Source organism: Cyanistes caeruleus, chromosome 2 (genome assembly GCF_971803275.1).
Source record: "Cyanistes caeruleus chromosome 2, bCyaCae1.hap1.1, whole genome shotgun sequence".
NCBI classification, from domain to species: domain Eukaryota; kingdom Metazoa; phylum Chordata; class Aves; order Passeriformes; family Paridae; genus Cyanistes; species Cyanistes caeruleus.
The window spans coordinates 33,559,362-33,578,392 of NC_141702.1; the positions used below are offsets into that span (position 1 = coordinate 33,559,362).

The following is a 19,031-nucleotide window of genomic DNA, read 5'->3' on the forward strand; positions in this document are numbered from 1 at the left end:
TGTGTGCATGTAGCAATCAGAATGAAAACTGACAGGTGCAGATTACTAACTCAATTTAATGTTGCATACAGCAGCTACAGATGGTGGTGACAAAATTCTGACAGATTTCTCTGCTCTGTATGCACAATAAGCAGAATTGCAGGAACAAGCAAAAGAACATTTGGAGAGTCTGTGCTGTGCCTTCTTACAAAATGTGAAGCTTGAACAATTAGAGATGTGTTCAGTGAGAATTAAAGCTGAATTAAAGGATATATATAGATATGTATGTATGCATACATGTATATGCAACATATGCACAGACATGCTGCACTGAATAAGCAAGAAATATTTGCCATCTGGAGAAGTCATAGATCAAAACTGTGTGCAGGAACTGCCATAAAACAGTAAATCTGACATTATTTTTCCTACCTTTGTCACTAGAGTTTCTCAGTGAATTCTTCTTTGGCTATGCAATTTAGTGTCAAGACACCCAACCTTCAAAGCCCTCAATTTCTTGAAGTTATTGACTCTCAGATGAAGGCAGAGTCCATCTGAGAGCATCTGCTGTGCTGAACGCAACCAAATATCTCAGCCTGAACATGAAGGAAAGCAGCACTGTTCCTGAGCAGTCACCAAACTCTCAGAGCAGTTCTGGTTAAACCAAGATTGTTCTTCAACTTCACTGCACAAATTGTCTTTTAACATTTACCAGGATCATACCAGTGCTTAAAACCATGCAGTAAGTTTTATACAGCAGCACCTCTGCACTGCATCCTTCACTGCTTAGCTTAGGAGAAGACAAATGGCTCCACTCAGCCTGGCTGCCACTTTTTTTTCAGAAGTACAGTTCCCACGGTGGTGGGGCAGTGCACACACTACAGTTTCATGCTTGTGACAGGCTGGATCCCTGCAGCAAGGCACTTAGAAGCTGAACAGCTTTTGGTCTGAGACTCCTGCTGCTAGGGACAATACCCCATGTCACAGTAGGCTGCACCAACTAACCCCTGAAACCTGACAGACCTCAAAGCTGCAGGGAGCCAAGGCTGGACCAGACAGCCTGGCAAGTGAGAAGAAGCATCACTTCTTTGCCAGCCTAGCCAGAGGCTCCAGGAAACAAGAGAAGGCAAGGCTGAGCTACTTTTGTGGGACAAGAGAAGCTGGAGAAGGACACAACCCCATGACAGAAGCACAGGAGAGGCCAGAATATATCCAGAATCTCACATTTACAGATTGACTGGAGTAGGAAAATGCTAGGTTATTTTCTGTAGGTAATAACAAACTTTTTCTTAAATAGCAAAGGTAGATAGTGTTATCATATAGGCCATGATTTTCCCTGGTCAGCTGCTTCCCCCAGATGCAATTTCCAGACTGAGAGTAAAAAGTCAAGCCCATGAATACAGCAGTAGCTGCTTTTATTCAGTCCTTCCCAAGAAAACCAGGTGGATGCTTCAACAGAGTTGGTTTTTTGTCATAAGATAGATTTACAAAGGAAAGGTTTACCTCAAGTAACCTTAGACTAAAGATGTAACACACTCCTCTCGGTCCTTCAATTTTGTAGTGGTGGATTTCTCTATGGGGAAACAAGCCAAGATCCAGGTGTTCACTCCCGTGGAGAATGATTTCAGATTTCAGGACACTGCTTTATGCATAGAGACCATCTAACCTGAGTAATTCAAATAAATTTATGTTGCTAAGATTTCGTATGAGCAACTTTTCCATGGGAAAGGTGATATTTCAATTGGCAATTTCCAATTTCAAATAAAATACTACAGCTGGAAAAATGTACATACTGGAATTCACAAAATTCCCATGAAATCAAGGGAGAAAGTCTCCTATTTGGAAGTTGTATGTGGAAAAGATATTAAATACTGTCATAATCTGAATTGAAGCCCGATATCTTTTATCCTGTCATTAATGTGGAAAAATCAGTGACTTAATGGGTAAAAATAATGTCTATATGAGCAGTCTTCAGCTTTTTATTTCAGTTTCTCAGAATGTGGAACTTAAGGTACTGCAGTGGAGCACATGGCTGGAAAATTCAGCCTAGAAATGCTACTGTTTAAAGACACTAGCCTAAGGAAACATATAAAATCTGATTGCATTTTTTTCCTTTCTTCATAGCAGGATTTTAAGTTCATTGAGATCTCAAGGAAAGAGAAATAACACAGAGCTTTTTTTGACATGGTTAAGATTCGGATATTTAGATAAGCCCTAGATAAAGATCCAGATTTTGAGATGGCAAGTTAGTCCAAATGCTCTCATGTCCATCCATGAGGCAGGTGATGGTCAGTATCTCACTGAATAAATCCCCAGGAGAAGGTCCACAGAATCATGTGGTACCTTGATTTTATTTCCCTGCAGTCTCAGAAGAAATGCCAGGTGTTCTGATCTTATGTAAGGGAGTACATTCTTTATATTGCATGAGCACTGTAAGAGCAGAAGTTCAACCAGCAATCCTACCCAGAGTAACTGACAGTCAAAATCAATTGAGTTCAGTAGGTTTTTGGGTGAAATAGTCAAATCCTGACGATTTTTCAAACTCCTGGTTAGCAAGAGTGTAGGAATTATATGCAGTTTTCTCAGGGGGCTAGAGGAACACAAAGCTATTGTGACAACTAAAGAGAAACAATTGTTCACCAAACACACTGAGATCTGGAATACAGGGCTGCTCATAGATGTCATTTTTTTTTTTATTTTTTTTTTTTTTAATCTCAAAAGAAACTGTGGACATCTTGGAGGAGCTGAGATTACCAGGATTACTGCAAGTATCTCTGCCCTGCAATGCTGGACACCCATCACTGGTGGTGAGGAAGCAGAAGCTGCTTCAATTACAGAACAAGAAACTGCTCTAGGTCCCATTCAAACCAATGGCAAATCACTGGTCATATTTTCTTATTTTTAATTTCTCTTGCTTTTATGAAGATTAGAGATTGCTTTTAGTGATATTATATTTTATCATCAACATGCTACTCTTGTTATTTCTAGGCAATCCTATAACCATGCATGATTCAATTTACAGAATCAAATACAGGCCCCTCTGCAACTTTTCTGCAACTGCAATCAGTTTTGTGCTTATTATCTTTCAGATTTCTCACTACTTTTATTTACAGATTTTAGTGATGCTCAGTTTTTCACATTTTCCTATGTTATACCACCTGCTGCCATTATCAGTTTTCCACAAAGACCTCAGTATTATATCATAGTCTCCAGTACACTCAGCTGTCTAAAGGAAATTTTCATCTCAGTTTTCACTGTGAAGAAAAGAATTTGCTGGACAGCACACGAAGTTCCAGATGTGACAAAGCCTGGCTCTCCAGCTCCCTGATGTGAAGTACAGCAAAGTGTTAATAGTTTTTACTGTGTAGTCAGCTTGAAAAGGAATAGAGGATTTAAGACATTCTTTATTGGTAGAAACTCCAGACAAGTGGGCAACTCTCAAAGGTTTTTTGTGAAGGTTTTTGGTGTCTCATGACCTATTGAATTTTGCATTTGTATTAACCTGAGCTTCTGTGGTTCTCATTACAATTTATGTATAACCTGCACTGTTTGCAGCCAAGGTCTAAAGATGAGAACAAATCTCTGAGGAGTTAAAAGTAGCAAGAAGGTAATCTGATCCCAGAGGTAAACAGGAGAAGAGTGACTGGGAACAGGGCTGGTTCAGGTAAAATCTGCACTGTCACCCATTAACCATGCAAAAGAAATGGGGACACTGGAAACAGTCTCCCTCAAGCCTTTTTTAAAAAGGAACAAGACTACAGATGCCATGTGAGCAGAACACACTCTCAAAATTAGATCTGTATCAATAAAAACCTGTCTAATCTTTCATCCTGTCTTCTACTCTCCCTGCTAAAGACAGGGCATCATCTGCAGAAAATACCCAGATCTAGAACAGAGATTTTATGAGACTGAGATGTCCTTCCAACGGCTTCCATCCTTTAGTCCTGCTCTGTGAGGTCATGGGACTCTACAGACCTGTTATCTTTCAATAGGCAGTTGGTTATTTGGTTCTTGGGGTCAGAGTCTGTGTGTGGAACGACAGGTCAAATGTGCACTTTGCATATCAGAAATGAACTAATTCTGTTCCAAGAAATGCTTCCAAACTCCACTCAAGCATCTAAGGAGAAGGCAAACAAAATCCATTGTGTGTCTGGGGCTGCCAATATAGCCGGAAATTAAAAAGCAATGTGAAAAGCATGTCACAGATGAGCGTCTGTGACTCCTCATAAACTGCACCCACTCTTCAGTGGACTTTGTTGTTCATGAGCTAGTAATAATTTTTTTCATCACCGTCTTTTTTCTGCAAGAGAACCCCTAAGCACAGAACAACACTGCAGAACAGGGGAAGAAAAAAACCAAACAAACAAAAAAATCCCTCAAATTCTGTTTGGGGTAACAGTAGCCACACAACATAAATGGGAGAAGAACATTTAGCTGCCAGGCACACCAAAACCATTAGGACACACTATGCATCACATGACAAAGAACTTATTCAGCTATTGCTGGAAAACAATAAAAAATTATTTCAGGCAGAAAAGCAACTAAAAGTGCAAATAATTGGAAAGGAGAGGGGGAATGGGAATTTATTGCACCATTTTGGAGGAGCTAATGTGGATCTGGAATGTATCTAAGGAGCTACTCTTTTAAGAAGAATTATACATGGGAAGCAATGTAGAGCCCATTGCAAAGCAATTTCAATTGCAGGATATGATGCAGGCAGCAAATCCTCTGTATCCATCTCCAATAACTGTATGCATGAAGCAGTTCAGCAGGATTAACCTCTGATATGCCAATTCTCAAACTGGCATAGCTCAAAAGAACAAAAACCCAGAGAAGGACTCACCTTGGTGCTATCAGTCCAAGTCACACACCTGCAGTCTTCCCCAGAACTCATCTCTCTTGCTCAGTCGTCTCCTTTTAGATTTTACATCATCTCTTTTGTCTTCTCCTGGAGAAGAGTGAGCCCAGGGTGGTAGGTGCTGCAGCCCTGCAGAGGTGCTCATTCTCCCACAGCAGCCGGACAGTGACTGCCACAGCCACGCTGGGGACACAGCTGTGACCGAGGGCCACATGGCAGGGCCAGCAGGAAACACTTGAGGTATGAAATGCTAATTATCTGAGAGTTTGGGACATGGTGGATTTCTGTCATGGTTTAACCCTGGTCAGCAACTCAGCCCCACATAGCTGCTCGCTCATTTTCCTTAGCTGGATTAGGGAGAAAATCCAAAGGGTAAAAATGAGAAAACTCATGAGTTGAGATGAAGACAGTTTAATAGGGAAAGCAAAAAACATGCATGTAAGAAAAACAAACCCAGGAATTCATTCCCATTGGAATGCAGGTGTTCAGCCATCCCAAGGGCTGCATCACACAAAACAGGGACTTGGGCAGACTAAAGTTGTCATTCTGAACATTTCCCCCCTTCCTTCTTTCCCCAGCTTTATATGCTGAGCATGACTCCATATGAATGTTCCTTGGTCACTTGAGCTGTCCTGGCTGTGTTGCCACCCAAACTTCTTGTATACCCCCAGCATCCTCTCTGATGGTGTGGGGTGAGAAGCAGAAAAGGCCTTTCTGTGCAAGCAGTGCTCAGCAATAACAAAAACATCCCTGAGTTATCAATACTGTTTTCAGGTCAAGCCCAAAACATAGCCTATGTTGGCTACTCTGAAGAAAATTAACTCCATCTCAGCCAAAGCCAGCGCAATCTCCTGCCAAGCCCTGGCAAGGCAGTGGGTGACATTTGATTACAACTGCCAGCCAGGGAAGGCAGAGGATTCTAAGGGCAAAGGAGCTAACATGAACCAATTTTCTACCATCCAGCTTGAAGGGTTTGCTACGAGGAAATATGTTAGATATTTGTTTGCTCTGGCTGTGAGTGCACAGTAAGGAAAGGTTTAAGGACAGCTGATCCTGCCTTTGGGCAAGACATTGCAGAACATCCTTGCTGGCTCTTCCCACCCCACAAGAATCTCATGTTCTTCAACAAGTGCAAGGTGCAGCACCTGGGTCAGGGCAATCCCCAGTATCAATACAAGCTGGAGGATGGACAGATCAAGAGCAGCCCTGCCAAGAAAGACTTGGGAGAGCTGGTGGATGAGAAGCTAGGCATGAGCCAGCAATGTGCACTTGCAGCCCAGAAAGCCAATTTTATCCTGGGCTGCATCAAAAGCAGCATGGGCAGCAGGGTGAGGGAGGATATTCTGTCCCTCATTCCACTCTGCCCTGCTCTGGTGAGATCCCACCTGGAGCCTCTGGGGTTCCCAGCACAGGAAGAACATTGACCTGCTGGAGAAGGTTCAGAGGAGGGCCACCAAGGTGATTAGAGGGCACTTCTCCTATTACAAAAGGCTGAGAAAATTTGGGTTATTTATCTGGAGAAGAGAAGGCTTTAGAGTGACCTAATTGCAGCCTTCCAGTTCCTGAAAGGAGTCTACAAGAAAGATGGAGACAAATATTTTACAACGGCATGTAGTGATAGGACAAGGGGGAATAGCTTCAAACTAAGGGTAGGTTTAGAGTATATTGGGAAGAAATTCTTTATTCTGAGGCTGGTGAGGCACTGGAACAGGTTGCACAGAGAAGCTGTGTATGCCCCATCCCTGGAAGTGTTCAGGACCAGGTTGGATGGAGCATTGAGCCACCTGGTCAAGTGAAAAATGTCCCCACCTGTGGCAGGGGGGTTGTAATGAGATGATCTTTCCAACACAGGCCATTCCATGACTCTTTGACTCTATGATTTTCTCTGCTAAGGGGATCACACGGACTGACAGTTTTAGAGTTGCACAGCGAGCACCCCCAGGAGTAGAAACAGATTATATAAAGGCCCTTTGCTGCTTTACTTCCCCACCACCCTGCTGCACTCCAGCAGATTCCCAACAGCTGGCTGTGGCTCCTGGGAGGAGCTGAGCTATCCAACAGTCATTCCAGGTACTTTCAGGGTTTAATGTGGTTTCTGCACAATCCCCAAACCACATGGGTCATCAGTGGGAAAAAAACTTGGTCCACGGCAGATCTATAGCATCATGAGGGAGGGGGCCAAAATCTTTGCCACTTCTTTGGTAACACTTTCACAGACCCAGTGATTACTTACTAGGAAGCTAAAAATCCTGATGTGGTTTCTGTGACAGCAGACATCCTTTTGTGGATTATTGCCAAAACTCAGAGGCCTGTAAAGCAAGCTGGGAAGGGTCCACTGGGAAAAGAAATCCCCCCTGCCTTTCATGAGAAGTTAATAAATGTCAGAGAAAAATTCTGAAGACATAATAATGACCGTGAGGATTAACTTTCTCTTACATCAGCAGTGACAGATTATTTATTGGAAGTATATTTTTCCTCTTTGAGGTTTGTTTGAGGGTTTTTCCCTTAAAAATAGATAACCAAAGCTTCACGAATGAAAGACACATTGGGAAAACATCAGTTTGACACATAAAATTAAATTTCAGTGTCAAAACCCTGGGATTTAGCAGAGAAGGAAGAAAAGTATTTCATGCAGGCATCCTGCTGCAAAAATGAAAGCCACTGGAGACTAATGAGGGAGAAAATGGGAATAATATATGAGGACTAAATAAGGAGGAAGTTTAGACCATAAGAGATTAATGAGGAACATACACTTGCTCTAGCTTTGCCACCAGATGTATGAACTGAATTGTATTTTATGGCTTTCAAGGTAAATTGGAAGTGACTGAACTTTACAGAGAGTTTTCACTCACAGTCCTCCTGGGACCTTTTCCCCTTGGAGGTGGGAAAGGCTATATATGCTAACTCTGCAGTTTTTGGTGATGAGCAGAGGAAGTCTCTCTACAGAAAGCTTTGTTAGCACGTGCTTCCTTCTTCTGAGCACGAGACAACCAGTGAAAAGGCCTTGGTTTTGCACAGAAGTCACTGAACTGCAGCTGAATAGGCCTTAGTTAAGTTGCTTTTTAAATCACTTAATTAAAAGCAGAAACAAAAATCATAAAAGTCATTATCCAATCTTTATATTCTCACTGCCACATGTGTGCACGCACATACAAATACACTTGCTGTCAGAAAAATTTGCTATTTCAAAATAAATTTTGCCCACAACTTGACGAAAATATATAGAATACAAAATGTCATAAAAATTAATATAATTATAGTTTGGAATTTATTTTTTCTTTTTTTTTATTTTTACAATGACTTTGTTTTTTAAAAATAGAATTAAAAGCATATTTTAAAATAATAAAATAAATTGTAATAAAATTATCTGTTCTGTTTCAGATGGAATAAAATGTCTTGAATGAAGCTAAGACAGACAAAATGAATTGCTTAATTATCATTAAATCCCATTTCAGTACCAGTTTCTGGTACTGAATCTTCTGCATCTTCTGTATCTTCTATCCCTTCTATTCATTTTCATTTCAATGCTAACCTAAGCCATTTTCTGTCCCCATCTGCCTTCTGAGGTTTTGTCCCAGAGCCAAAAAGTGCTTTCCTGATTGAGTTGTCGACATACTCACCATGTCCACCCCTGACACAGGTCAGCCACAAGCAGGGGTGCTCCCCATGGTGTCTGACACCCTCAGCTCTGCCTTACAGCACGACCTGACGTGGGGGTAGTGCTGGAGTGCTGTGTGGGCCACAAATGGGACTGGAGCCTCTTGTACATTCAGTATAAGAAAAGAGCCCAGGCAGGCCTCCTTGAAAACCAAGGTCCCATTATAAGCAGTGAAGGAAATCCCATATCCTGGATTCCCCTCAAGTAACACATGGTTTCTTCCTACAGCTCCATCAACATCCAGCTCATCTTTGTAAGAGGAAAATTGGCATAACCCAGATCTAAAGAAAAAGGATTTCATAAGTCACTTTTCCCCTGGTTCACATCCAACAAATTAGGTGCACACCACAGCTAATGCACAGGTCAAGGCCAGCTGAGTGGTGACCCTTTACTGACCACACTCATTCCGAGCCCTTCTTCCCAGAATCCTGCAATAGCTTTAGAAACTGAAGATGGATTCTGCCCACAAAGCTTTGGGGTGATGAGAAGTAAAGAACAAAGTAGCAAGCTGTACTTTCTATTGCAAGCTTCCTTCAAATTCAAGGGAACAGGGCAGAAGGCCTTTGCCAGCCCATGTGATTTGTACCCTCATGTGTCCAAAGAAGGATGTAGAAATGAAATTGGCCTCCTACAATGTAGGCAGTCTGAGCCACAAGCTGTCACTGGTCCTTGGGAAAGTCAGCTTGGGCCAGTATGAGAAGGACATTCTCTAAAGTAAACTGGTCACACCTCTGACTAGTGAAGCAGCTGCTTCCCAAAAAATCAGTGGGGTTTTGTTTAGATTTGCCAATTTTTGCTCCTAAACTAAGTTTAGGAAAAGCTGGATACAAATTTATTCAAAATAAATAGGTCTGAAAAAACCTTTCCAAAGAGGAATGTTTCTGACTATTGCACAACCAAAATGAGCAATATTTGAAATACTTTTTCAAAAAAAGTTTATCTTCTGGTCTTTCTTGGCATGAACAAATTGATTCATTTAGAAATCCATATGCCTTTCAGAAAGTAAATACAGTTCATATTTGAATAAGTTCCTATATTTGATGCCAAGCTTTCAGGGAAAATGCCCACTAATGTTTATCACAACATCAGAGGCGTGAGCCAAACTTCTAGTAATGCACAGCATTATACTTTGGGGCAGAAGGGGTGGAATCATGTATTTAGAAATAGCTCCTATTAGGCAGCAGTGTTACTGTGAAGAGCTGAGTGGAGGAGATTGTCCACAGGCTACCACTTCTCCCAGCTGGCAGCATGACACACTGCACTAGTAGCCTGGCAGGGGGGCAGGACAGGGAGTTCCAGCCCTAAGTCTGAATCTCTTGCCTTCTGTGGGTTTAAGCCATATGTGGACTCACCTAATTTGTGATGGATGTTTTACAGCTCAAATATAAATGCTGAAAACAGGGAATGATGGTGAAAACACAGACTATGTCACAACCACAGTCCATGGCTCTTGTGGGAACTACCACAGTCACAGACTTACAGATGAGTTACAAATATTTTATTGTATTCCAGAAAGGACTGTTATTAGGCTCCCCTTCCTTCAGCTCATTATTTACAATGGTTTTCCATAATTCAACCTTCTTTCTAACAACTTTTGTCTATAAATGGCTTAGCACTTCAAAATTTTCCAAACACTGCAATTTGATATATTCAGGAAGCAATATTCATTCAGTGAGACTGTGTATCCCAGGATAATGATTTTCTTCTATCAGTTTAAGGCTGGGACATTGTACATTTATGACAGTGAGTATTATGGGGAGGTGGATTCACCGGTTGACTGGTGCAGGCAGCCTTGCAAAGTCATCAGTCTTTGCTTGTTAAGGAAATTCCTGTACCTAAAGCATTTTTCTGGTGGCCAGCCTAAGAAGAAATAAAAATTATATCACCTTTATAGAAATAAAAAGCAATAAGTCCAGTCAGGACACCCACTCATTTGTGGGAAGCTCAATTTCTTCAACAGGTTTGCTGGTTGTGGCTCAGCAGTCATTTAATGTCGCTGCGCACTACTCCATGGTTTTTTTCATTTCACCTCCTGAAGTGATTGAAATTCAAGATGGAGGGAAGAGAAATGCACCTGTGTCTGCATTGACTATAGAACTGATTTCAGGTCTCTGACAAAAAAATATCACATCAAGTACCCAGCTTTTTAAGAGAGCAACTGGGTTCAGTTATTCATGAAGGCAAGCTGAGATTATGACATGACAGACTTAGCAGGCAAACAAATTTACAGAATTCCATAATATTACATGCAAATTGCCTCTTTGAGACCAATTTTTGCAGGTTATATTCCATTTCTTATAAAAGCGAGAGCCTGCCTTAAGCAAATGAGTTGCCTTGATGTGAGACAGCTAAAACTAAAAATAAGCTCATTGAAATCTCCACATGGAGAACCTCTAAGGGACAGAACTTGCACAGGGGTGTTTGCACAGTGCCTGGTACAATGGGTCCTAACCTGGTCATGCCCTTTGATTGCTGCTGCAGAACAAACATTCGACAACAAAGAAGTAGCAAGTAATGCTCAGGTCAAGCTCAGCTACCAAATCTGCATTGTATGTTCCCCACATGCCTACTCAAGCACTGAGACAGCTGCTACTGCTGCACACAAAGACTGGCTAAAAACAAAAGAAAAATACTGACCCCACAGCTTCTGCTTAAGTGTCTGATGCAATTCAATTTCATCAGCTGCTTATTGTCACTGATGATGTGATGTCACATCAACATGGATGTTCCCACTGCAGTGGGAGGGCATTTCTGTGATGATGAAAAATCTGTATCTCACAGGGAAGATTATGATGAAAATATTTTGACACCAAAGGTGGAACTTTTAGCAGTGAACAGTATCTGCTGGGCTCCTTTCTGCTATACCCTCTGAGCAGTCAAAGACCAGAGTTTAAAGAGCACTTCCACGTGCATTGGTCAGTCATGTGCACCCATGACAACTAAAATGCAAGTGATGAAACAGGTGATCTATGGCAAATATGTCTGCCCAAAAAAACTCCACAAAACAAATGTATCTTATTCAACGTTGAGCTAACACTGTGTGTGCATTTGTCAGAAAGACTGACAGTAGCTCCTACCAGAAGCAGAAGCTGTTTTCTCTCTCCTCTTAGTAGATTACCTTTGGGATGGCCATCAGTGCAGCCCTGCAGCCTCTGCTGCCAAACACATTGTCTTCATAAGAGCAACAGCAATAGCCTGATCCAAGGTAGATGCTGCACTCATCAGATACAGATATTCTTCCTGGGGGCAGAGAATGGCACGTGGCAAGCTGTGTCTGTATGACCCTGCTGACAAACCTGCAGCTGTCTGGGCTTAGGTTGGAGGAAAACTGACTAGCTTCAAGTTCTTGGAACTTTTGTGACTTTAATAACTTTATGAAGTGTGGCATATGTAAAAAGCTATGATGGCTGCAGCAAAGGAGATGCTACTTCCAAAGCATCTAGTACACAGCACAAATGCCTCTGTGTGACCCCACAGGGGTCCATGACTTCAGCAAAAACAGGCAAGAATGGTTTTGCCAGACTATTTGCCTTAAATGCTAACATTACTGGTGACAGAGGGTTGGGAAGAAATGAAAAGCATGTCAGAAAGCTTAATCTACAGAAGATGCACTATTCAGTTTCATAGTTCCATAAAAAAATGCAAAAGAACCATTCACAGCTGGTAAGAAGGAAGCCCAAATTCTTGGTTTTGCTTCCTCCACTGGCTGACATTTATAGGGTTTTACTTATAAGCAACACTTACATAAATCAGTCAAGTCATAGTTTACACCACTATTGCAAAGCAGACCACAATCATGTGCTGCTTCCTAAACAACAAAGACTGAGGTGAGGAACAAGAAATGCAAATCCTTCTTCAGTGGGTAATTTAACCCAGATCCTAGTGCCTGGTTTGCAAAGTGTATAAACAGCTTGCTGAAACCCAAATAAAATACTTCAAGCTGAGGAAGAGCTTCTCCTACTAGTTTGCACGCTGACATTTTAATAAGTGCCTTGTAGTGCTTTTTCTCCCTGATTTAATCATAATTGTTGATTTGATAAACTTTGAATTAATTTAACTGTTATTCTGCACTTCCTGAGATGTTCAAGTAACTGTATAAGGCTGTATGAATAACTCCATGTCTTGAAGAACTGCTAGTGGACAGCCTGGTTTGAAATATTTCTGAAGAGCATTTCACAGGACACCCAGGACACATGGATGCACAGAGATGCTCCACTCCTCTTGCTGAACCTCACCTAATGACCCATCTAGCATCAAACTTACATCAATGGCTCTCAAACACTAGAGACCAGCAGAATTACTGACAGTGTGAAGAGAAGCATGTGGTGCTGGTCCCTCCTTCTTCTTCTGCAAGAATCAGGATGAGAAGGCAGCAGAGAAGCAAGCAGAGAACAGTAATGAAGAAGTGAAACTGAGAAATTACTCAAGGACAAAATATTAAAAAAACAAGAGGATTATGGCTTTATCTTTTCCTCATAGCGTTTGTCAAATTAAGATTGGTTGTGATTACAGAAAGGTTTCCTTGCAATTACTCTTCCACATCAGAATGTGCTGCAGGAATTCCACAGATGTCTTGGGTTGAGGGAATAAGCCAAGAAAGGGAGTCATGGTTAAAACAATGGCCATGCAGTCACTGCAGAGACGTGAATCCTCTTCAAGAACACATTCACTAAGGAACACATTCCCTGAGAGAACACTAACTCAGAGCCATGTACATCTCCCTCAGGAATGCCTGTCTTCCTGCTCCAGGCACCCCACATCACCTTCCTTCAAACTGCAGAGAGGCAACCACACACACACACACAGGCGAGGATGAGCTGGATGTCGCCAAAGCACATTCATTGTCTACTGTCTTTAGCTGTGACTTTAGAAGGGACACCGTTCTACAGCCCCCAAGGGAGGAACTCCAGAGAAGAGACCCTGGGTAGGTTTGATATAAGAGAGTTTAATTTTTTAAAACTGCTGCCTGTTCTGGATTGCTCCATTTTCAAGAAGAAAAATTTAACTCAGGAGAGTTATTCACTCATAAAACTTTTTCACCCCTAAGTCCCACAGAAGAAAAAGTATGTTTAAGAACAATGTCCTCTTGAAAAACAGCAATTTATGCCGTCAAAGCCATTATGGAAATCTAAGGAATGTTCTCACCATGGGGAATATCCATGTTATGCACACAATATTTAGGTGTGTATTTAGGACATAGGGTTTTTTTTCCCAAACAGTGAAAAAAAGAAAGTTTTCTGGAAAGTACTGTCATTGCACATTCTGTCACAGCAGCCACATGAAATAGCGAAATTTTGCATCCACAAAACACACTCTCTAGACAGCCTAAGGCTATGTAAGTATGTAGGAGATGAGTCTGTTTGTGATAGCTTATTAGGCTTTTGAAGGGTGAATATTTCTTCTCTAATGTACAGATTTTGATTTTGTGCTCTTGTTCCTTGCATGCACACTAGAGCCCCACTGCAGAGGTACTTCTGACACACACCTATAGATATTCAGGGCATTGCTGCAAAACTACATCAGCTCCAATGCAACAGCATATAGCTGTGCTTTACCTAAGGACATACAGCCACATGCACTGAATTCTACTAAAAACACATCAATAAAAGGGAGGAGGCTGCTTGGTGGCAGCCTCAGGAAGGCATGACTAGATCCACACAAACACCTGGGAAGAAAGTGTGTGCAGCTTCAACAAAACTCACTGAAGAGGTTTCACAGACAAGAGCAAATGGCCTCAAGTTGCACCAGGGGAGGTTTAGGTTGGATATTAGGAAGAAATTCCTTCACCAAAAAAGTTGTCAAGCATTGGAACACGCTGCCCTAGGAAGTGTGATATAGTCACCATCTCTGGAGGTATTTAATGATAAGTAGATATAGTACTTAGGGACATGATTTAGTGGTGATGGGTAAATGGTTGGACTTGATGATCTTAAAAGTCTTTCCAACCTAAATAATTCTATAAAAACAAGAACCTCAGTTTCATTCCTGAGTAAAGGGGTTCCTGCGTAATTTTTTTTATGGCAATATAATAAATATGTGCTGCTGCAGCCAAGGAAAACCACAGACTGTAACTTATCTTGATAAGTGACAGCTTGTCTGATCTGACTTATTTTAGCAGGGTGAACAGAAGTTAAAGACTTGAGCTATTTCTCCTCTCCTACTGTAATCTATCAGTGTGTCCTCCAGCTTTCCACAGTGCTGTTGTTCAGGTGATTTACACTGTCCCACTTTGCTTTTTCAGTCCCTCCTCTTCAGTATTTGTCTGCTTCCTCCCTCCTGAGAATCACACCATTCTGAAATGAGCATTCTAAAGTGTCCACATCACACTCCTCCCCAGTTTGGGAAAGAGGACTCGCAATGCTCCAGACACTCAACCGGCTCTCAAAAAAGTCCCCCCAAATTTAAGCAGAGAAATGGGAATTAACTCACTCCAAAGCATAAGAGCATCCATCTGGGCTTTGATTTTGAGATACAAGCAAAGGCATTTAGATTTAGATGATTTCAAATCCCCCAGTTTCCATCTGTGTCTTTGGGTAGTTGCCTTTGTCAAACTGCCTGAAATATTTCCTAACTGAGCAAGTTAGCAGGAGGAAAGGTTAGGCCACGTGCCCCTCCCTTTTTTGGCAGTAAGATGGGAGGAAAGATGATGCTGTACAGGCAGGGATGCTGAGTGCATCCCCCTCTCCTGGCCAGGCCGATTTCGAAAGAGGCACTGTGCAGAAGGCACCCAGGATTCAGCAAGGGGGCTGCTCCTGTGCCTGGAAAAAAAGAGCAATTCCACCAGCTTGTTTGTTTGGTTTTTTTTACAGAGGAATACAGGTTCACTCATCATTACAATAAGCATATTCACATTCCCACTGAGCCAGTTTGAGACTTCCAAGGCCAGCACGGTGTATGAATGAGCCTAGTAAGAGCTACGTACTGCAGACTCTTAGCCAACATTTTTCAAATTTGGGTCAGTCTGAGGCACCGTGGTTGAAAAAGTATTGCCATGAGCATTGTAAATTAGTATTTTATTTTCCCTTGAAGTGCTTTTTGAGGAAATTAGCCTTCATTACTGAGGCATCTCTCCTGTAAACACAGAAAACAGAAAATACCTCTGCTGACAAGGGCAGCATTGTAGGGCAGGGAAGAAGAGTAAACATTGAATCTGCAGGAAGAAGTGGACTGATTCAGCAGCTGAATCAATCAGGCATGTGCATCCCTTCTCTCCAGCAGCACCCCAAGCTTCCGGACCTGCAGCACCCCTGGGCCACAGCTGGCACCACCTTTACAGCCAGGCAGCAGCACACCATTGCCCCCTGGGCCTACCAAAATGGTCAGGTGGAGACGTCAGCCCTACCAAATATACCTCAAGGACACCAGGACCCCCATTCCTGCCAGCAGGATTCCTGCTTGGTGGTGCACTGATCACAGCTGTCACAAAGCCCCGGTCCCTCGACCTAAAGTGGGAGGGCAGCGAGGGCGCGGGGTTGCCATGGCGCCGTTTCATTTTCATGTTTTGGACCATTTGCACAGCCCAACTGGTGCTGGAGTGTGTATTTTTGGCAGTGGCTGGGGAGGTTCCTCTGCAGCCGAGTACAGCCAGCCAAACTCAGCTGGCAAGAGGCAGGGCTTTTCAAAATGTTCTGCGCTCCAATCGGAAAGCAGCCGAATGCTACTCTTCTCAGAAAAGTGCTGCCCTTGTCCTCTTTTAATGAAAGCGAACTTGGTATTCAGTAGGAGCAGGCCAAAGCTATTTCAGACACGGAAGACAGCAGACACAAATCAATAGAAAAAAATAACTTCTTTTTATTTACAAAAAAAATCCAAATATTGGATGCTGTAAACAAAATTCACAATCTGTTCCCTCTAGAGTCTGTTTTCCATCAGCTCTTTTTCTGTCTATGACAAAGCCTATAGTCAAAATGTTCCAAAAGAGCAATCCAAGGAGCAGTTTGCTTCAACAGGATGCCTTGCAGAAGGCAACAGTTGTAAGGAAATTTGAGGGAAAGCAAATCTGCACAGACTCCTACAGACTGCAGGAGCCTGCAGTGCCTTTAGCCAAGCTGTCTTGAAATTTGCAGGCTATTTTTTTTTTTTTTTTACTATTTATTTTGTTAGCAAACCACTATTACAACAGCAAAACAGTACACTGATTTTCTTTCTTGCAAGGGAAATTCTCTGCATAAAGAAAACCATACAAAAGAATATATTCAAATAGGAGCTGAATATGCAAATACAATTTTTCCTTTTCTGTGCAGTTTTATCTAACACACTTCATTTTATCAATGAAAAAAGCGCCTTTTTTGAACCGGTAGGAGCTTCTGATGTGATGCAAACCAAGCATTTAGTAAGAGCTGTTTAGAGGATTTGTGTGAAGGCCTTTGTGCAAGATAAAAAATATTTTAAGTGCAATACGAGAAACTAGAAAAATATCATCTTTTTTTTGTCTTCTAATTGCCCTTCTATTTTTAGGAGAAATGATCTTGTACTTGATAGGACAGCTACATCTAAGGAAAGAAAAAAAAAGAAGAAGAAAAAAATCCCATTTAAAATCTCTTGGTTATTTCATGATCGTTACATTTAACCAAGTTTAGTGCCCTGCTGGTTAGCAGGAAATTCAGCTGTGGCACAAACAGTTTTACTGTAATCAGGTCAATGTCTTTAATCAGTTCAGCTCTTTAAAAGGGGCACTGTCTTCTGTAGCACAAGCTCTAACCTTACAGCTGATTGGATGGGATAGATCAGGTCTACAAAGCAAGAACATGGTTATTAACTTTAGAAGTACCAGTGTGCCCAAGAGTAGGGGAAAAAACAGTTAAAAAGAAGTCAGACTTTATGGAGGGAAAGGTGTGCAAACCACAGAAATAAACCAGCTTTGAAAAGGGGTTCTTATTTTACTCTTGGCCTGAACTCATGCCTTCTTCCCACCTCTAACACCAGGCACATTTTAAGCCACCAGTCACAAATAAAACAAAGCTCCACCAGTTCCACCACTTGATCATTAACATATGTAAAACAGGTCTGGAATACCTATATAATATATATAAAAACATATTATATATGTATCAAAATGCAAGTGCCAAAAGGTGCAGTTTAGCTCAGAGCCCTGCTGTACGCACTACAAGGTAACTAGCTGCTGTCAATCAAAAAAAAAAAACCAAAAAAAAACCCAACCCACAGTAGGATTCGAGCTGAGAAGAAGTAATTCAAAATTTTCTTTCAAGCAATGGTAAAAATAAAGGGTCTTTCAAAGAAAAACAGCACTGTATCACGTATTATCAGCATTCTGTGGTTGTGGCACAGCTACAGATTCTCAAACCCTTTTTTTAAAGAGAGGATGACTCATTTATTTGCTGTAAATAGTTGTGGGAGAGAAGACATACCACATTACCAGCTGATCCTATTTCCCCAGCCCTCCCCTTGCTTCCGCTAGCAAGCCAGGAGCAGGAGGTAAGGGGAGCCAGTGGGCCAGGAGCAGCCAGCCCGGACCCTCCGGGGGGCTGGAGGGAACCTCGCCGGGACAAGAAGCCCCTGGGAGGCTGCAGCCAGCACCAAAGGAAGGGAAGGTGGGGACAAGGTCTGCACGTCAACGCCAGGAATGGCAATGGACCAGCTTTTAAGTTTCCTGAAGGACTCGCAGGGAAGGTGCTTCAGTAAACAAATCGGGCTCCTATTAAAGTGCCTGCAGAGTAAGAAGTACAAAGCGCGACAAAAATAGATGTACCTTACTCGCTCCATAGGGAAAATACACTGCCAGGACACGAGTCCTCTCCTTCTCTCTGCCCCTGACTCCAGTGCCAGACCGTGCCTGTGACCAGGCAGGCAGGGCACAGACAGATTTCCTTCAAAAGCCTGAATTCCCTTTTTCTTTCCCCCCCTCAGAAAGAATAAGCAAAATATCAGAGTCAAGTGTCACTTAGTCATTAGGTTTTCAAAGCACAACAAAGAATTTAACACCTTCAGAGATGGCACTGAAGTGAAAACAGCAGCGGAGGTTGGTTTTTTCCCCCCTGCTGGTCTTTCGGGAGAGGAAATGAAAGTGAATAGCTATTGTTCCAATGTAAAGTGATTCCATTTAAATAAAGTACAGTACTAAAATTGTAAATGCAGTGTGACAACCAGATCAAAGATGTTTAATATTTGCATAAAAATATATATATATATATATAATATATATATAAAATATAATTTTAAGCAATCGTGCAACACTCTTAAAAAGGGTTCATTTCACATTTGCTAAATTCTAGTGGTCCTGGAATGCACAATGCATTCTATTAAAAATACTCCTTTAAATATTAACAATTAGTGTTCAAATTACCAACTAATACAATATTCTTTAGCTGTCAGGGGGTTTAAATAAACCTATCTTTGATCCACGTTCCACTGAAATTACACATCATGGAGGTATGCAGTCACAACATTAGTGGGTTAAATGTCAAAATGGCATTACAGTACAAAACAGTTTAAAAAAAATCAGCTAGTCATATGTTTCTCCGTCTGTGGAATTATTATGGCTCACAAGCAACCCACTGAATTACTGTAATCCTTGTTCTT

The 19,031-nt window shown here is 41.8% G+C and overlaps 1 long non-coding RNA gene across 1 annotated transcript; it reads left to right on the top strand.

Moving 5' to 3' along the window:
* The first annotated feature begins 1,002 nt into the window (after positions 1-1,002).
* Positions 1,003-8,318, top strand: LOC147654721 (uncharacterized). The gene is made up of 4 exons (XR_015282987.1): positions 1,003-1,247; positions 2,698-5,074; positions 6,728-6,904; positions 8,216-8,318. It is a non-coding gene; the product is annotated as an uncharacterized LOC147654721 (long non-coding RNA).
* The last annotated feature ends 10,713 nt before the right edge of the window (positions 8,319-19,031 follow it).